This window comes from Stegostoma tigrinum, chromosome 5 (assembly GCF_030684315.1).
Source record: "Stegostoma tigrinum isolate sSteTig4 chromosome 5, sSteTig4.hap1, whole genome shotgun sequence".
Classification (NCBI taxonomy): Eukaryota; Metazoa; Chordata; class Chondrichthyes; order Orectolobiformes; family Stegostomatidae; genus Stegostoma; species Stegostoma tigrinum.
In genome coordinates this window covers 100,888,013-100,903,715 of record NC_081358.1, presented here as the reverse complement: position 1 = coordinate 100,903,715, position 15,703 = coordinate 100,888,013, and positions in this window count along the sequence as shown.

The following is a 15,703-nucleotide window of genomic DNA, read 5'->3' as shown; positions in this document are numbered from 1 at the left end:
TTCCAACCTCGTAAGCTCAATAGAACTCTCCATTTCTCCAATTCTGGCCTTTTCTGCATCCCTTCTTTGCTTTGAGTCTTCACAGTAAGTTATATCTTCAGCCAACAAAATTCCATGTTCAGGAATGCTCTTTCTAAACTTTTCCATATCTGCATCTCCCTTTCACACTTTAATGCGGATTTTTGACTAAGCTCTTAGTCAGCTCTTTCCTATCTTTGCAAAACCCCTCCTTTGTCTTGGTATCTGTTTTTGTCTGATTATGACTCTTTGGAATTCATTTTGGGATGTTTAAAGGCACTATATGAATAGAAGCTGTTGTTTGTACCCTAGCAATGCTGAACAACAATGGACCCTATTATCAAGAGGCAACATCAGTGAAAATCAAACAGTTAACCAAGTGGAATGAAATGAATAGAGGGATTACCAATATACTTTATTCTCCTTCAGTTGATTGCTATTCACAATTCTTCCTCCAAGCTAGTCCTGGACTCTTACAGATGTTTGGAGCACCATGGCTACTCAGCAATGATGCTCTGTCCTCCAGTGTGGTAAATTGTTATGTGCAGCTAGCAATCATCCTGGGAGGTCAACCTTAGGAAATTTGCTGTTGTCAGCTACACAAAGCTTGTCCTGGCAAGTTGTGAAGTATCTTGGCCACAGTAGAAGTAGAATCAAATTATGTTGAAGAGGATATACATTACACGCTGTAATCGCAGGGAAGCACTGTAGAAGCAAGTACTGGGCATTCATACACTCATAAATCTGTGTTCCGCATTCGTCAGGGGGTTACACAATAGAGTCATGAGACAAGTGGGTATCACGGTATCCCTTATGTCCAACAACCCCTGTAAGATACTTGGACTGTCAAAAATACCAAGTGCATAAGAGTGCTCCAGGCTCTAGGAGTCATGGGAGCTACCACGGTAGTGGGCACACATCTCCAGGAAATGTTAACAGTGATCAACAGTTATAGGCGGCACGGTGGCTCAGTGGTTAGCACTGCAGCCTCACAGCACCAGGGACCCAGGTTCAATTCCAGCCTCAGGCGACTGTCTGTGTGGAGTTTGCACATTCTCCCCGTGTCTGTGTGGGTTTCCTCTGGGTGCTCCGGTTTCCTCCCACAGTCCAAAGATGTGCAAGCTAGGTGGATTGGCCATGCTAAATTGCCCATAGTGTTCAGGGGTGTGTGGGGTGTAGGGGGATGGGTCTGGGTGGGACTCTTCGAGGAGTGGTGTGGTCTTGTTGGGCTGAAGGGCCTGTTTCCACGCTCTGTAGATAATCTAATCTAATCTAATCTAATTTAATCACAGTTCAGGTGAATGTTAATGGTGTGGAGAACCTTCCTGTTGATGAACTCTGCAGCATTCATCCCTCTCAGTGCTATATATGCACAGTTAATGGTGCCCTGCAGCTGAGGGAAGCTAAATACATTCTTGAATCTTACTGCCGGGCTGCAACATGGAAATAGACATGAGGGAATAAAATGAACCGATGTGACATTGTGCAGATGACATCGGTCACTGTCCTTATGTATTTGTCAGAGCATGACTGAGAAATTCACTCCCCTACATCAGCCCCTGGAAGGAGCCATCAGCATTGACATTCAGAGGGACGGTTATCTTCACAACTACCAGGAGAAGATGACCTCCCATTCCTGCAGCCCCTACTCCAGCCATTGGCAGGGTTCTGAAACAGTGTCCCGGGACATATGGAGCCTGTGTGTACCTCACTCAGCCCAAGGAATTAGAGTCAAGAGCAAAGAGCCTGGGCCTCCTGCATCATGAGAGGCTGTAACCTCCCCTGGAGATGGATGTTCCTTGCCATCTGTGACAGCTTGCTGCTCCCTCTGGGTTTACCATCAGCCCCAGTCCTCCCGCATCCATCATCACATTTGTTTGTGAAGTGGCCAGAATGGTCAAAATCCCACCAGTAGCTGGGTACAGGCCTCTCAGTGCAAATGACCTAAAGTGAGAACAGAGGGAGTGAAAGATCTCAGAAGAGCCATTAAAAGCATCACCTGCAGATGAAGGTATGTATTGCCACACAGTGAGACATGCTACACCCTCATAACAAGGGTCATGTCTCCATCATCCACCCACATTCTTGCTCACAATGCGCACCAGCTCGGTGAAGGTGTCATGCTGTCTGAGTGACCACTACATCATTGAAGAAAGTTCTCCGACATGCTTCCTATGAGAGACCTACATCAAATGTATAATTTATCATTACATTAATTGAGGAGCTGCAGTCTGACTCACAGAAATTGCAAAGCATCAGAATACTTTTCTGTAGGAGGCTGTCGCATTCCTAAGATTAAATAATTCAGAATTGGCCTATAATAATGGACAGGAAGATGTGATTGTGTGTGAGAAAGGTATGGAGACCTTGTGGCTAAAACTGAGGCGACTCGGCCTCTGCAATTGTCCAACAGTTACAAGGTTCTTGTAAGCCATGTGGACAAGAGTGAGGACTGCAAGGATGACAAGCAATCTAACTATGGCACTTTGGTCCAGAGAGCCATTCAAGTGGGGAAAGGAAATAGGAGTGGCAGAGGACAGCGTAATGAGGAGGGTAGGTACTAATCTCTGCAGCTCTAAATGGGAACGCTGAGGCTTCTATCTCTGTCAGGTGCCAGGGTTATGATGATTCCTTAGGGCTGGAGAAGAACTTGGAGCGATAGGGGAGGGATCTAGTTGGAACAACTGGCATTGATAGGATTGGAAAGAAAGTTCTGCTGAGCAATATTGAAAAGTTAGGAGCTAAATTGATAAACAGAATCTCCACGCTAATAATCTTGTGATTACTACCTCAACCACAGTCAAACTGGCATAGGGTAAATAAAGTCAAGGAGTTAAATGTGTGGCTCAAAGATTGATCTGGGTGGAATGGGTTTTAGTTTGTGAGGCACTGGCACTCACATAGAAAGGAGCTGTTCAGCTGGGATGGGCTTCACTTGATCAGTGCTAGGACTAATGTCCTGGTGAATTGAATAACTAGGGCTGCAGAGAGGGCTTTAAACTAATTGAGGTGTGACAAAAGAGGGGATTTTGGGAGAGGGAAAGTGTAGGTTCACAAAACAACATTGCAGTATGACAGGATATCTGTTTGGACAAAAAAATGCCCAGTGTGGGACAAGGGCAGACTGTACAAATATAGAAAAAGCAGCAGTAAATAGGATGAAATAGGGAAAAATGGTAAAAATACAAAATGAATTGCTCTTTGGTTGTATGTCTGGAGTATTCAGAACAAAAGAATTGAATTAACAGCACATGTACAGGTTAATGGCTATGATTTAATAGCCATTACAAAGACATGATAATAAGGTGATCAAACTTAGGAACTAAATATTCAGGGATGTGTGACTTTTTCAAAAGGCAGGAAGGAAACAAAGTGTGATTGGATAACATTATTATGACAGATGGAATAAGTACATAGGGAGAAATGATTTTTGAGTGAGAAGATTTGGAAACCACGAGGGTGAAGGTAAGAAATGAAAAGGGGACCAAAACCCACTGCATCCCAAAACCAGTCCAACCTGTCTCTGCCTCCCTAGCCTGTTCTTCCTCTCACCCATCCCTTCCTCCCACCCCAAGCCGCACCTCCATCTCCTACCTACTAACCTCATCCCACCTCCTTGACCTGTCCGTCTTCCCTGGACTGACCTATCCCCTCCCTACCTCCCCACCTATACTCTCCTCTCCACCTATCTTCTTTACTCTCCATCTTCGGTCCGCCTCCCCCTCTCTCCCTATTTATTCCAGAACCCTCACCCCATCCCCCTCTCTGATGAAGGGTCTAGGCCCGAAACGTCAGCTTTTGTGCTCCTGAGATGCTGCTGGGCCTGCTGTGTTCATCCAGCCTTACATTTTATTATCTTGAATTCTCCAGCATCTGTAGTTCCCATTATCACTGATAGAGCAATCATAGGTGACTTTGATCTTCATTAGGTTGGAAATTCATATTGGCAGAGGTAGCTGTAGGAAAGAATCCATAAAGTTTATTTGTGACAGTTTCCTAGAGCAACATCTTGTAAATCCAACAAGGGGTCAGGATATTTTGGCTCTGAGGATATGTATTGAGGCAGGTTTAATAAATAATGTCAGTGTAAAAAGATGCCCAAGCAAATTGTGGCCATAAATGGTAGAAATGGTTGACACTCCGTTTGAGAGGGAGAAACCTGGAATAGAAACAACTATACTAAAATAATTGCAATGGAATGAGGGCAGAATTCACTGGAGTGGATTCTAGAGAGGGGTTAGCAGCAAAGATGATTGGGGAATGATGGTTGATGTTTAGAAGACTATTAGTGACTAATATAAAAATATCACATCACAAGTTTTCACACTTTATTATAACAAGCAAACTAAAATCAACACAAGTTACACATTACTCAAAGGGGAACTAATACATTGTGCTGCAAAAAAAATTCGCTATTAACTTGTTAACACAACTGAAAACTCATACCATATTTAAATATTACAACACACTCTCAGCAGAAATGTCCTTTTTTACTTAAAGCCACAAGCTCCACCCAGCTTTTGTCAAATTTGAGCCACCAGACTTAGTCTTCCTTCATGCCATCTTCTCAGCAAGAACAATGGACTTCAGTAGCAAGGCAACCTCTTGGCAACTCCATGATGTTTTCAACTCCATAAGCTTTTGTTTCTTCAAACATGGAGAACACTCCTCACCACAGCTTTCCGCTTGGTGGTTAACATGAAGATAATCCTTTTCTTCTGTGTTCCACAGCAGCACTTGTTATTCTCTTCCCCAGATCTCTCTATCTGACTGTATGCAGCAAGACCAGCTCCCTCCTCCTTTTTTCAGGTGTTAAAATTGCACCTTACCTTCAACAATTATTGGCCTGGGCCCTAGTATCCATGGCAACCAGACCACAATGACCTGTCTCCAGGCAGTTTTAGTATGAGGTCACATAGACTTGTTCCTGGTGGACTTTGTGGATTCTCGTCTGTCCGCCACTTTAAGTTGTTCCACGTCACCTTGAATTTTTGAAACAATGAATTGCAAATCCATATTGAAGCTCTTCAATTAACTACACATTTTCAAATGCAAGTTTGTTTTGCTCCTAATAGTGGTTCCTAACAACTTCCACACTCTTGACATTAAGAAGCAGAGTCCCAATTTATCCCTCTGCTCTTGCTTGAGGACTGAAATAATATTGACACCATTCCAATCAAATCATTTTTCTGCTATCTCTACTTTTCCTTTTTTAAAGAAGCTCAATGTAAGCAATATGATCACTGGCACTTTGTGTTCCGATAGAATCGATGCACCTTTCAATCATTTTAAATGTAGTACAATGCAATCACCACAAAACTCAAAACATTTTCATTGAATATGTGACATGAGTATTGAGCCAGCTGCATTATATTTTGGAAAATTTACTTTTGGCTATCTGCACCTGATATTACTTGGTCACATTTGGTTCCATGGCAAAAGTATAAGCCATATTCATGATACAAACTCTTAAATGTTTCTCAGACAGCTCACCTCCTGTGTGTGGTGTGTGTGTGTGTGTGTGTGTGTGTGTGTGTGTGTGTGTGTGTGTGTGTGTGTGTGTGTGTGTGTGTGTGTGTGTAAAAGAGAGAGAGAGAGACAGACAGAATAAACAATTTATTGTATTTCTGACCTCCACTCGTGTGCAACTTAACTGCACTTAACAACTCACCTTATCTGTTTTCTCAATAAGTGAAGGGAAGGATATACAAGAGAGATATACAGTTCTCATTCACTTATCTATAATTCTCCATATTAAATATTTATTTATTTGAAGGTATTTCTCTATCAATGTAACATGTTCCTATGTTATTTTTTATATGCTTTTCACTTTTTCCTCAGTTTTTCCCACTGACAACTTCTTACAGTCCTCCTTGATCAGAGGATGCTGCATGGTCCGAATGGACCTCTGACTCTCTTCAACCTATCTGATACTAGGGATCACTCTCTCAGCGCCACTTTCAATCAAACTGCCAATGAAATTATCTTCCTTTAAATTCCTTGTTGGAGCTAATAAAAATGAATTTTGATGAGTTTACCTGTTCTATGTGAGAATGACAAATAGTTTCTGCTGCCAGCCCTCTTTGAGTTGAGGTATTTCCCATGTGCTTTCTATGTCATCATTAATCCATGTAGGCAATGGAACCAATTCAGAAGGTTTAAGCAATATAAGGAGTACATCAGTCCAAGTACAATTGACTGACCAGGTCCTTGTTAATTCATAAGCTCCTGGAAGTGTAAATTAGTTTTCTTGGGACTTTTTCCATTAATTATACATTTTGATTGGAGATTCTCACCAATCAATTTAAGCATTGCCAGTGTGGTCCTTCATGTTTATGCATCAGATCCTTTCCAGTCTAGAGCAGTGCTCGCAGTTGGCTTTTAATCCAATTTTGTTCAACCATTCTTCTGCCAATCTACTGAGGTGGCACTTGTAGCTTCTGCTTCTTCCATCTCTACTCTCTGCTCTATTGCCATACAGTTCCTCAACTATTTACTCCCTTTCTCTTCCACTGCCCTTTACTATTAATAAATGCACCCTATCTTTTCCTTTTTTTGCTGGTCCTATTTGCCTCTGCCTTGGTCACCCTATTGTCGTTTTCCATTTCTCACCCTTTCCCAATAATTCACAACTTTTTTATTATTTGTGATTGGGATATGGGCATCACCAGCTAGGCCAGCAGTTATTGCTCAAACAACAATTAAGAGTCAACCACGTTGCTGTGGGCCTGGTGTCAGATGTAGTTCAGACCATTATAGTAGATTTCCTTTCCTAAATCGATGGCAGGTGCAGTATAATTTGGATAAATGTGAGGTTATTCACTTTTGGAGCCAAAAACGAGATGGATTATTAGCTGAATGGCTGTAAATTGGGAGAAGGGCATGTGCAGTGGCATCTGGGTGCACTTGTGCACCAGTCACTGACAGTAAGCATGCAGTTGCAGTAGGGAGTAAAGAAGACAATGGTATGTTGGTCCTCATTGCAAGTGGTTTTGAGTACAAGAGCAGGGATGTGTTATGCAGTTATACAGAGCCTTGGTGAGGCACCACGTGGAAGATTGTGTGCAGTTCTGGTCTCCTTTTCAGAGGAAGGATGCTCTTGCTCTGGATGGAGAACAGTGGAGTTTTACCAGGCTGATTCCAGGGATAGCAGGGTCTGAAGTATGAGGAGAGATTGATTTAGGTTAAGATTGTTTTCGCTGGAGTTCAGGCAAATGGTTGAGGGGGATGAAATCTCATAGAGATTTAAATTCTAACAGGACTAGACAGGCTAGATGCATGGAGGATGTTTCTGATGGCGGATGTGTTCAGAATCAGGGCTCACTGTCTGAGGATTCGGGGTAGATCATGTAGGACCGAGATGAGAAGACATTCCTTCATACAAAGAGTGGTGAGCCTATGGAATTCATTGCCACAGGATGTAGTCAATGCCAAAACATTGACTGTGTTCAAGAGGCACCTAGATATAGCACTTGGGGCAAATGAGATCAAAGAGAGAAAGCAGGATTAGGCTATTGAGTTGGATGATTGGCCATGATCATGATGAATGGTGAAGCAGGCTCAAAGAGCCGAATGGCCGCCTCCTGCTCTTATCTTCTATGTTTCTATGAAGTGTTTGAGTGAACCAGGCAGGTTTTATGACAATCAACAAAAAAATCTGCTCCTTTCTAAGTCTGGCTGCTAATGGATGTGATACTGGCTGCTGGCTGCTACATATCATAGCCAGGAGCTCCTGCTCTTAATTAGCAGCAGCACCCTGTGGGAGAAGCACTGAGGAGAAAAGGGGAATTCAGGCCCAAGGCCTAATGTCAACATCAGATGTTGATGGTTGGCATTTATGAAACATCGAAAGAGGCTTTTGATACACTTTTCATGAGCCCAACAAATTTCATCACTTTCTGCACCTACTAAAATTACAAAGAAAGGTTGAACCCTAGAGAATGAATGATTTTTATTGCGCATGTATTTGGGAAAAGTGGAAGGTGTTTTGTTGCCGCAACCCAGCACCATTTTGGATTGCAAAATGAATTTTAAAAGCATACTTAAATAGAACTTTGACTTCTGTTCAATCAACTGAAGAATATAAAGTCACAAAAGCAAGAAATAATGCTCAGCATTACAGTTCTCTACGTCAAGCACGGTTCTGGGTTTTCTTAAAGTTTCTGGGGCATCTGTATGGTGTTCTGGTCTCTGGGCCACAATGAGTCCTCACTCTGAGTCCAGCCAATATTCCAGGAGAGACTGGTTCTCCTGCCGTTGCCTTGACGACATTGCCAGGAGACCCACACTGGGATTAGATAGGGCAGACAGTGAGAGTCTTTTTCTGAGGATGATGACGTCAGTTTGTACGAGGGGGCATAGCTACAAATTGAGGGGTGATAGATTTAAGATAGATGTCCGAGGCAGATTCTTTACTCAGAGTGGTAAGGATTGGAACGCCTTGCCTGCCAATATAGTTAACTCAGCGACATTAGGGACATTTAAACAGTCCTTGGATAAGCCGATGGATGATGATTGGATAGTGTAGGGCTTAGATTAGTTCACATCGAGGGCCTAAGGGCCTGTTCTGCGCTGTATTGCTCTACGTTCTATGTTTTATGTTCATGCTGCAACCATTAGCCACTGCCGCAGCTGCTGCCTGGCTGTCTTCGCTGTGAGTCGCACTGCGGCCCCCTTCACAATGACACCTCCTCCACCACCAAGAAGGTGAAGATAAAGAAAGAGAAAGAAGATGAAAAGGAAAGAGAAAGAAGGATGCGGCTGGTGTAGAGCAGATAGACTCAGGAACCCAAGAACTACCTACTTTGCCAGCCAATACATTTGTTTTCCCTGAGTTAGCTTTCTGTGCGAAGAGAGAATGATCCATGTGTGATAAATTGCCTCAGGTCTCAGTTTAAAGTAGTTGCACTTTATAATGTATATTGCATGTTTGTCTCTGGTGACTAACCCCGTTCTCTCTGACTCTTCACCTGCAGTCAGCGCAAAACAAACATTTTACCCCATGGACATGACCCTTTGACTTATGAAATCAAGCAGAAGAGTGAGATTATCAAATAAACTTTGCCTGAGCTGTTCGGTTCCCTTGATGGAGATTGTCTTAATGCCGAATAACTCAGCAGCTTTTTCTCTTCCTCAAATCACTGCTCAACATTAAAAATAGAAACAGACTTAATAAGTGGTTGGGGTGGGAGGAACAGAGAGGTTCACGGATATTGTGAAATGAGTTTCATAAATTATAAAGTAGACAATGTTATACCTTTCAGTCTGTACCAGCCACATAGGTGGATACCATGGAGCTTCAGTGATCACATATAAAGTTTAAATAATTTTCCATTAACTTGCACACATCTCAAGTTGCTAATGCTAACAGATCTTGATGTAACTTAGGACTCCTCTCACAGTGAAAAAGCATATCTAAAGATAGACATTTTGAAATCTCTCCAACCTCACAAAATTCAAACAAGTAAATGTCGCAAATAAATAAACAAGTTTCCTGAGCTTCACAGATCAGATTGGCAGGAATCAAAGACTCTTAAGGTTTTTGATATGGACATTTCTGTCATGGGATAACTGGGCCCAGGTAACATAGGAATCAATTTGCTCAATTCTACAGACCATGTACAACTGACCACATAGAGGCCACTTCATTAAATTTTTGATCTGGTATAGTAGAGGTTAAGACATACATGATAATTCAGACCAACATTTGTGTAACTTCTCATGAGGAGATGGATTATACTTTTTATGCATTCTGACTGCCTGGTCAGCAAGCACTAATTCCTAATGGGCTGTAATGTTCTGGCAATGCTTTTCAAAGAATACATAGAAAAGTGAAGGAAATACTAACTAGAATTCAAATCTTGTATCTCTTAAGTGTACTTTTACTATAAAATTTCATAGAGTTAAAATAAGAACATATTTTCAAATTAAGAGAGAGTAATACATAAATTCAAGTTGATGAGAAGTAATTGATGTATTTTATCTCTCAGATTTTACACAATCTATATTTCCAATGTTTTAACACTTCTCTTGGCAACTGTCTGCAGCCTAACATTTTGAAACACAAACTGAGAACTGTCATCCTTTCCCTTAATCCATTGGTGGAAGATCTTTCAGGATGCACTCTGGAACTAACAAATTCTGTCTCATATAATTTTCTTCAGATACATCTCCATTTCACTTCATGCATGAACCTAGTAAAACTTGTCTCTGGTTAAATCACCAATTATTCAGTAAAGCAAAAAATGTAGGACATTTTGTTGGATGCAATGTGCTATAGAAATGTCCATTGTTGGTCTTTCCCTCGAGGAATAGCTATTTTGGAGAATCTAACAACAGAAGGCTGTTAAGGGGAGGCAATGGCCTGGTGGTATTGTTGCTGGACTGTTCATCCAAGGACACTGGTCATAGTCTGGGGACTCTAGTTTGAAGTCTGCCACTGCAGATGGGTGGTATTTGAATTCAATAAAAATCTGGAATTAGGAGTCTAATGATGGAAATAAATCCATCGTTGAGGAAAATCCCATCTGGTTCACTAATGTCCTTTAGGGAAGGAAGCTACCATCCTTACCTGGTCTGGCCTACGTGTGACTCCAGGTCCACAGCAATGTGGTTGATTCAACTGCTTCAGGGCAATTAGGGATGGGCAATAAACGCTGGTCCAGTCAGCCAGCGCAGGCCTCATACTGTAAATGAATAAAAGAAAGACAAAATCTAATGTGCTTATGCCCAGGCTTTTAAAAAGCCATTCTATCTTGGCTATCAGTTCACCTGTTGAATCATTTCTGTCACATTAACAATTGAGGGTATCATAGGAAGAAGTTAGAACTATTCAGTGATAGCAACACAGTAGCTAGAAAAATTAGCAATGAGAAAATAGAATTGAATTATATTTTTCAAAACTAAAAATGGAGATGCCTGTACACTTCACTCACTTGTCCTCTTATATTTAAACTCTGAAGGAAATTTTCTTGCTCCCCGTCAGGCATTTTGTCCATTGTAATATGCTGAACAAAGAGACACATTATGATATGAATCACATTTTTATGGCATATTTGCTGAGGCCCAAGTCACATAGGAGCTACATTTTTCAGCTGAGGCATTCCTAGAAACCTAGATTGGCTGCTAAATCTCAGCAACTGGATATCACTGTGCTGAGGTACCTGAGAACAGCCATCTTAATTTGAGTTTAACGAATTGGGCAAAGGCACCAGGTAGTGGGTTTACAAAGTGTAGATTTGGATGAACACTGCAGGCCATGCAGCATCAGAGGAGAAGGCAGGCTGAGGTTTCAGGCCTAGACTTCCTCTGGTGCTGAATAAAAACCAAAAGAACTGCGGATGCTGTAAATTAGGAACAAAAACAAAGTTGCCGGGAAAGCTCAGCAGGTCTGGCAACATCTGTGGCGGAGAAAACAGAGTTAACATTTCGGGCCCAGTGACCCTGGTCTGAAGAAGGTTCTGAGGAAGGGTCACTGGACCCGAAACATTAACTCTGTTTTCTCCTCCACAGATGTTGCCAGACCTGCTGAGCTATTCCTGCAACTTTGTTTTTGTTCCTCTGATGCTGCTTGCCTGCTGTGTTCATCCAGCTCTACACATTGTTATCTCAGGTTCTCCAGCATCTGCAGTTCCTAATATCTCTGAAACAGGTAGTGGGTTTTACAAGATGAGCCAATGAAGGGCCACCAAGTGGAGAGTCAGTCCATTATGCTGGGCAGACTGTTCACAGTGAGAACAGGAAGCACCACGTTAAAAGGAATTTCTGCAATGTGCAGTCAGATTGAAAACATACACAAGATTGAAGGGGGTCTACAGCAATGGAAGACATTCCCCACAATTCACCTAGTCCTCCCCATAGTGCTCCAACAGGCAGTCAGAGAAAGATGCCCAGTAAACAGGAAGACAAAGGTAGCGACACTAATGAGGAAAATGGTAGTAGACATTGTGATGAGAGAAGGATCATAAATAAGTCAATGATGAAACTAGTGATGTAATTATGTATTAAGCAAGATAATCCAAGCAGGCCACATTGGACTGATTTTACCAGAAATCAGCAATGTGTCAATTTTGTCGAGTCTCTTCTCTTTGTGAGGCTCTGAGATTTCTTGCACTAGTTCCAACACTTACTTTAATAAGTATGGAACATGTCCCTATGGAGTACTGCTCATCATTTCCACCCACTCACCACAGATGGAAGAACTGACCATGCAGGGGAACTCCAATGAGTGTTCACTACAGAAAGCTCATATCTACTGGAACTGGGCATCAGTTAAATTCTGTCTGACTTTGTTGCATTTAATGCTATCGTGCAAAAGATAATGTTCCTCCTGCTCAATACCCTCATCTTTCTTCTTGGAAGAGTACTGTCACTCTCCCAGCTCTTCAGAATCTATTGCTTCCCTTCTTTGTCTGCTGTAGTGGTGTAAAGCACAGCATGCAGGGATTATACAATACACTCTGTCCAGGGAGCCAGTAAAGGACACCCACAGGCCAATCTAAGTATTAGAACCTCATCTTCAGCAAACTAATTGTCTGTTCACTCTGGCCCTGATCAAAGAATGGGCTGCCTTATATCATATATATGCATTGAATCAACCCCAGTTAATGGCTTTTATGTCAGTCATGGTTGCAGAGGGTAACCCCAATCTCTCAGTAACCATCCTTGTGGTATGTGACACATACCACAAAGCAGAAGCACAAGAATTTTCAAGTTCACAGTCATCATGGTAATTCCCAGGGTATCTGAAACCAACTTCTAAGATATAGTATTGATCGTTGTGGAGGGTTTGTCCATTGATGAATCCTTTTTTTTTCTTTATTCATTCATGGGACGAGGGAGTGGCTGACCAAGCAGCATTTATTGCCCATCCATAATTGCCCAGTGGGCAGTTCAGAGTCAATTATGTTGTTGTGGGTCTGGAGTCACACGTAGGCCAGACCAGGCATGTTTCCTTCCCTAAAGGACATTAGTGAACCAAATGGGTTTTCCCAACAATCAACAATGGATTCACAGTCATCATTAGATTGTTAATTCCAGATATTTATTGAATTCAAATTCCACCATCTGCTATGGTGGGATTCAAACCCGGGTCCCCAGATCATTATCTGGGTCTCTGGATTAACAGTCCAGCAATAACCAGTAGGCCATCGCCTCCACTCCTATTAATGGAGTCAGCTGTGTAATGGAATGGTGCTGTTAATTTAATGTATATATAGTCTACAGTGCCCTTCACCTGGGAGAAGTCAGTTGGAAGCAAAGCTCTGATGAAGGGTCTAGGCCCGAAACGTCAGCTTTTGTGCTCCTGAGATGCTGCTTGGCCAGCTGTGTTCATCCAGCCTCACATTTTATTATCTTGGAAGCAAAGCTTACTGCCTGAGCTGTAACCCTATTGACCTCATTACCAGGAAGCAAGCTGCAATAGTGTGATCTGGTGCAACAGGAACAGCCTTGACACATTTGTGAGTTAAGGAGTGAGAGATTCCATACAAGTGGGATCCTTGCAGCTGCCAAATGCATAAAATGTTAGCATAGTTAAGGATAAACAGGATAGGATAGCCATTCACTCCTTCAGGGCACAGATACCGCTCCAGCAATTGGCACTGTTCAGTACCAGTTTCCCATGGCATTCTCAATCTGCTGCAACACTGCGTCTTGTACATTTACAGGGAATGGCATTGACAACGAAAAGTTCTGGGCTTCCTGTTCCTCATGCACATCCTGAGGGAACTTTCAACATCTTCACGGGGGTGGGGGGTGGGTGGTGGTGTGGTGCAGCTGTTGCTGGTCATGGCACTTTTGTTGCTCTTCCACTTCGCTGCAATTTTGCACAAAAGCAAAAGTGACAATAATTCTTGCTGGGTCCGAATCCATTTGATCATGATTCCAATTAAGCAATGGGAGAATTTCAAAAACCGAATAGATCCTTAATAATGCGAGCAGTGGCATTTCTGTCACTCACAAATGTCACTATGACAAGGAGTTTTGGGGTTTGGTACGAATCCGCATGGAACTCGAGCATATTGTTGAAGGAATACAGCTCAAGATACAAATATAGCTCGACAGTTACCCTTTGATAACCTCTCATTACACATTAATCCATCTCCTCTAATGCATTAATAACTACCATCCTTATATGCTGAGTTTCCCACCTTCAAAAATGTAGTCCCCTCTGCATCGTAGCTTTGAATCCCCAGAACTGACACTGCTCCCACTTTGCTACCACAGCAGTAACCCTTGCCACCTGCCCTTAACTTCCATTGAGTTGACTCTCAGGACTGGCCATGTCCCATGTCCCATGCCCCTCATCAACTTGAATGGACAGCCAAGATTGATCTGCATACACCATCCAAACAGGCTTATTGCGACTTCCTGGACTGTTTTCATTGGACCTGCAATTCTGTGTTATAAAGAATTCCACAGATTCACTAATCTATGGGAAAATGATGTCCTTCTCATTTCTATCTTAAATGGGTGCCCTCTTAAGCTAAGATTTTGGCATCTGAGTCTGGAGTCTCCCATAAGGGAAAACAACTGCTCAGCTTCTATCCTGTAAAGTGTTTCATTATAGTCCATTCTCATTCTTCCAAAACTGGAATGAGTACAGACCTGAACTATTACATCTTTTCTCATAAGACAGTCTTTCAATACCCAGAATAAACCAATTAAAACCTCTCTGAACAGCCTCCAATGCCAGTATATCTTTCCCTAGATAAAGAGACCAAAACTGTACTCACGATATCCCAGCTTTATCATTTTAGAAAAATCTCCCTATTTTTATATCACATTCTCTTTGAGATGAAGGCCCATATTCCACTTGCTTTCCCTATTACCTGCTGAACTGTAACGAAATGTTTTAATTCTTTTTCCCTCTGTAGATTCTGTCTTTCATTCTCACCAATTGTCTTCCCATTTTTTGTGTCATCTGCAAGATTGGCTACAGTGCAAACACTTCTATCAATTAAATCATTAACATACACTATAAATAATTGTGGCCCCAGAACTGATCCCTATGGCACTCCACTAGTTACAGGTTGCCATCTGGAAGATACCCCCTTAAATCATCTCTCTCTCTTTCAATAGTTAGCCAATCCTTGATCCATGCTAACATACTACCCCAACACTATGGGCTCTTATCTAACTAAGTATTCATATGTGATATTTTAACAAACTCATTGTATTCATCTCTGTTTATAAAATCCTGCTCTCTACCTCCTGGAAGAATTCTAATAAATTCATCAGGCATGATTTTCCCTTCCTGAAGCCATGTTGACTTTGTTTGATCGTATTATGTATTTCTAAAAGCTCTGCTACAGCATTGTTCTACACAATAGACTCCAATGTTTTCTTAATGAAGCTAACTGACTTATGGTTAGTTAATATGGTCTGCTGTACAACATGAAGATGAAACGCAGACTGGGTGACAATTTTGCAGAACACTTACATTCTGCAAAAACTATCCTACATTCCTTGTTACTTGCCACTTCAAACACTCACAATGTTCCCTGGCCAACATTTCTGTCTCAGGCTTGCTGCAGTGCTCTAACGAAGCTCAGCATAAGCTGGAAGAACAGCACCTCATTTTCTGCTTGGGGACTCTGTTGCCTTCTGGATTCAATATTGAGTTGTATAATTTTACGGCCTGAGCACCTTCTTCCACGTCCTTCCCCCAAACCCCACATACCAG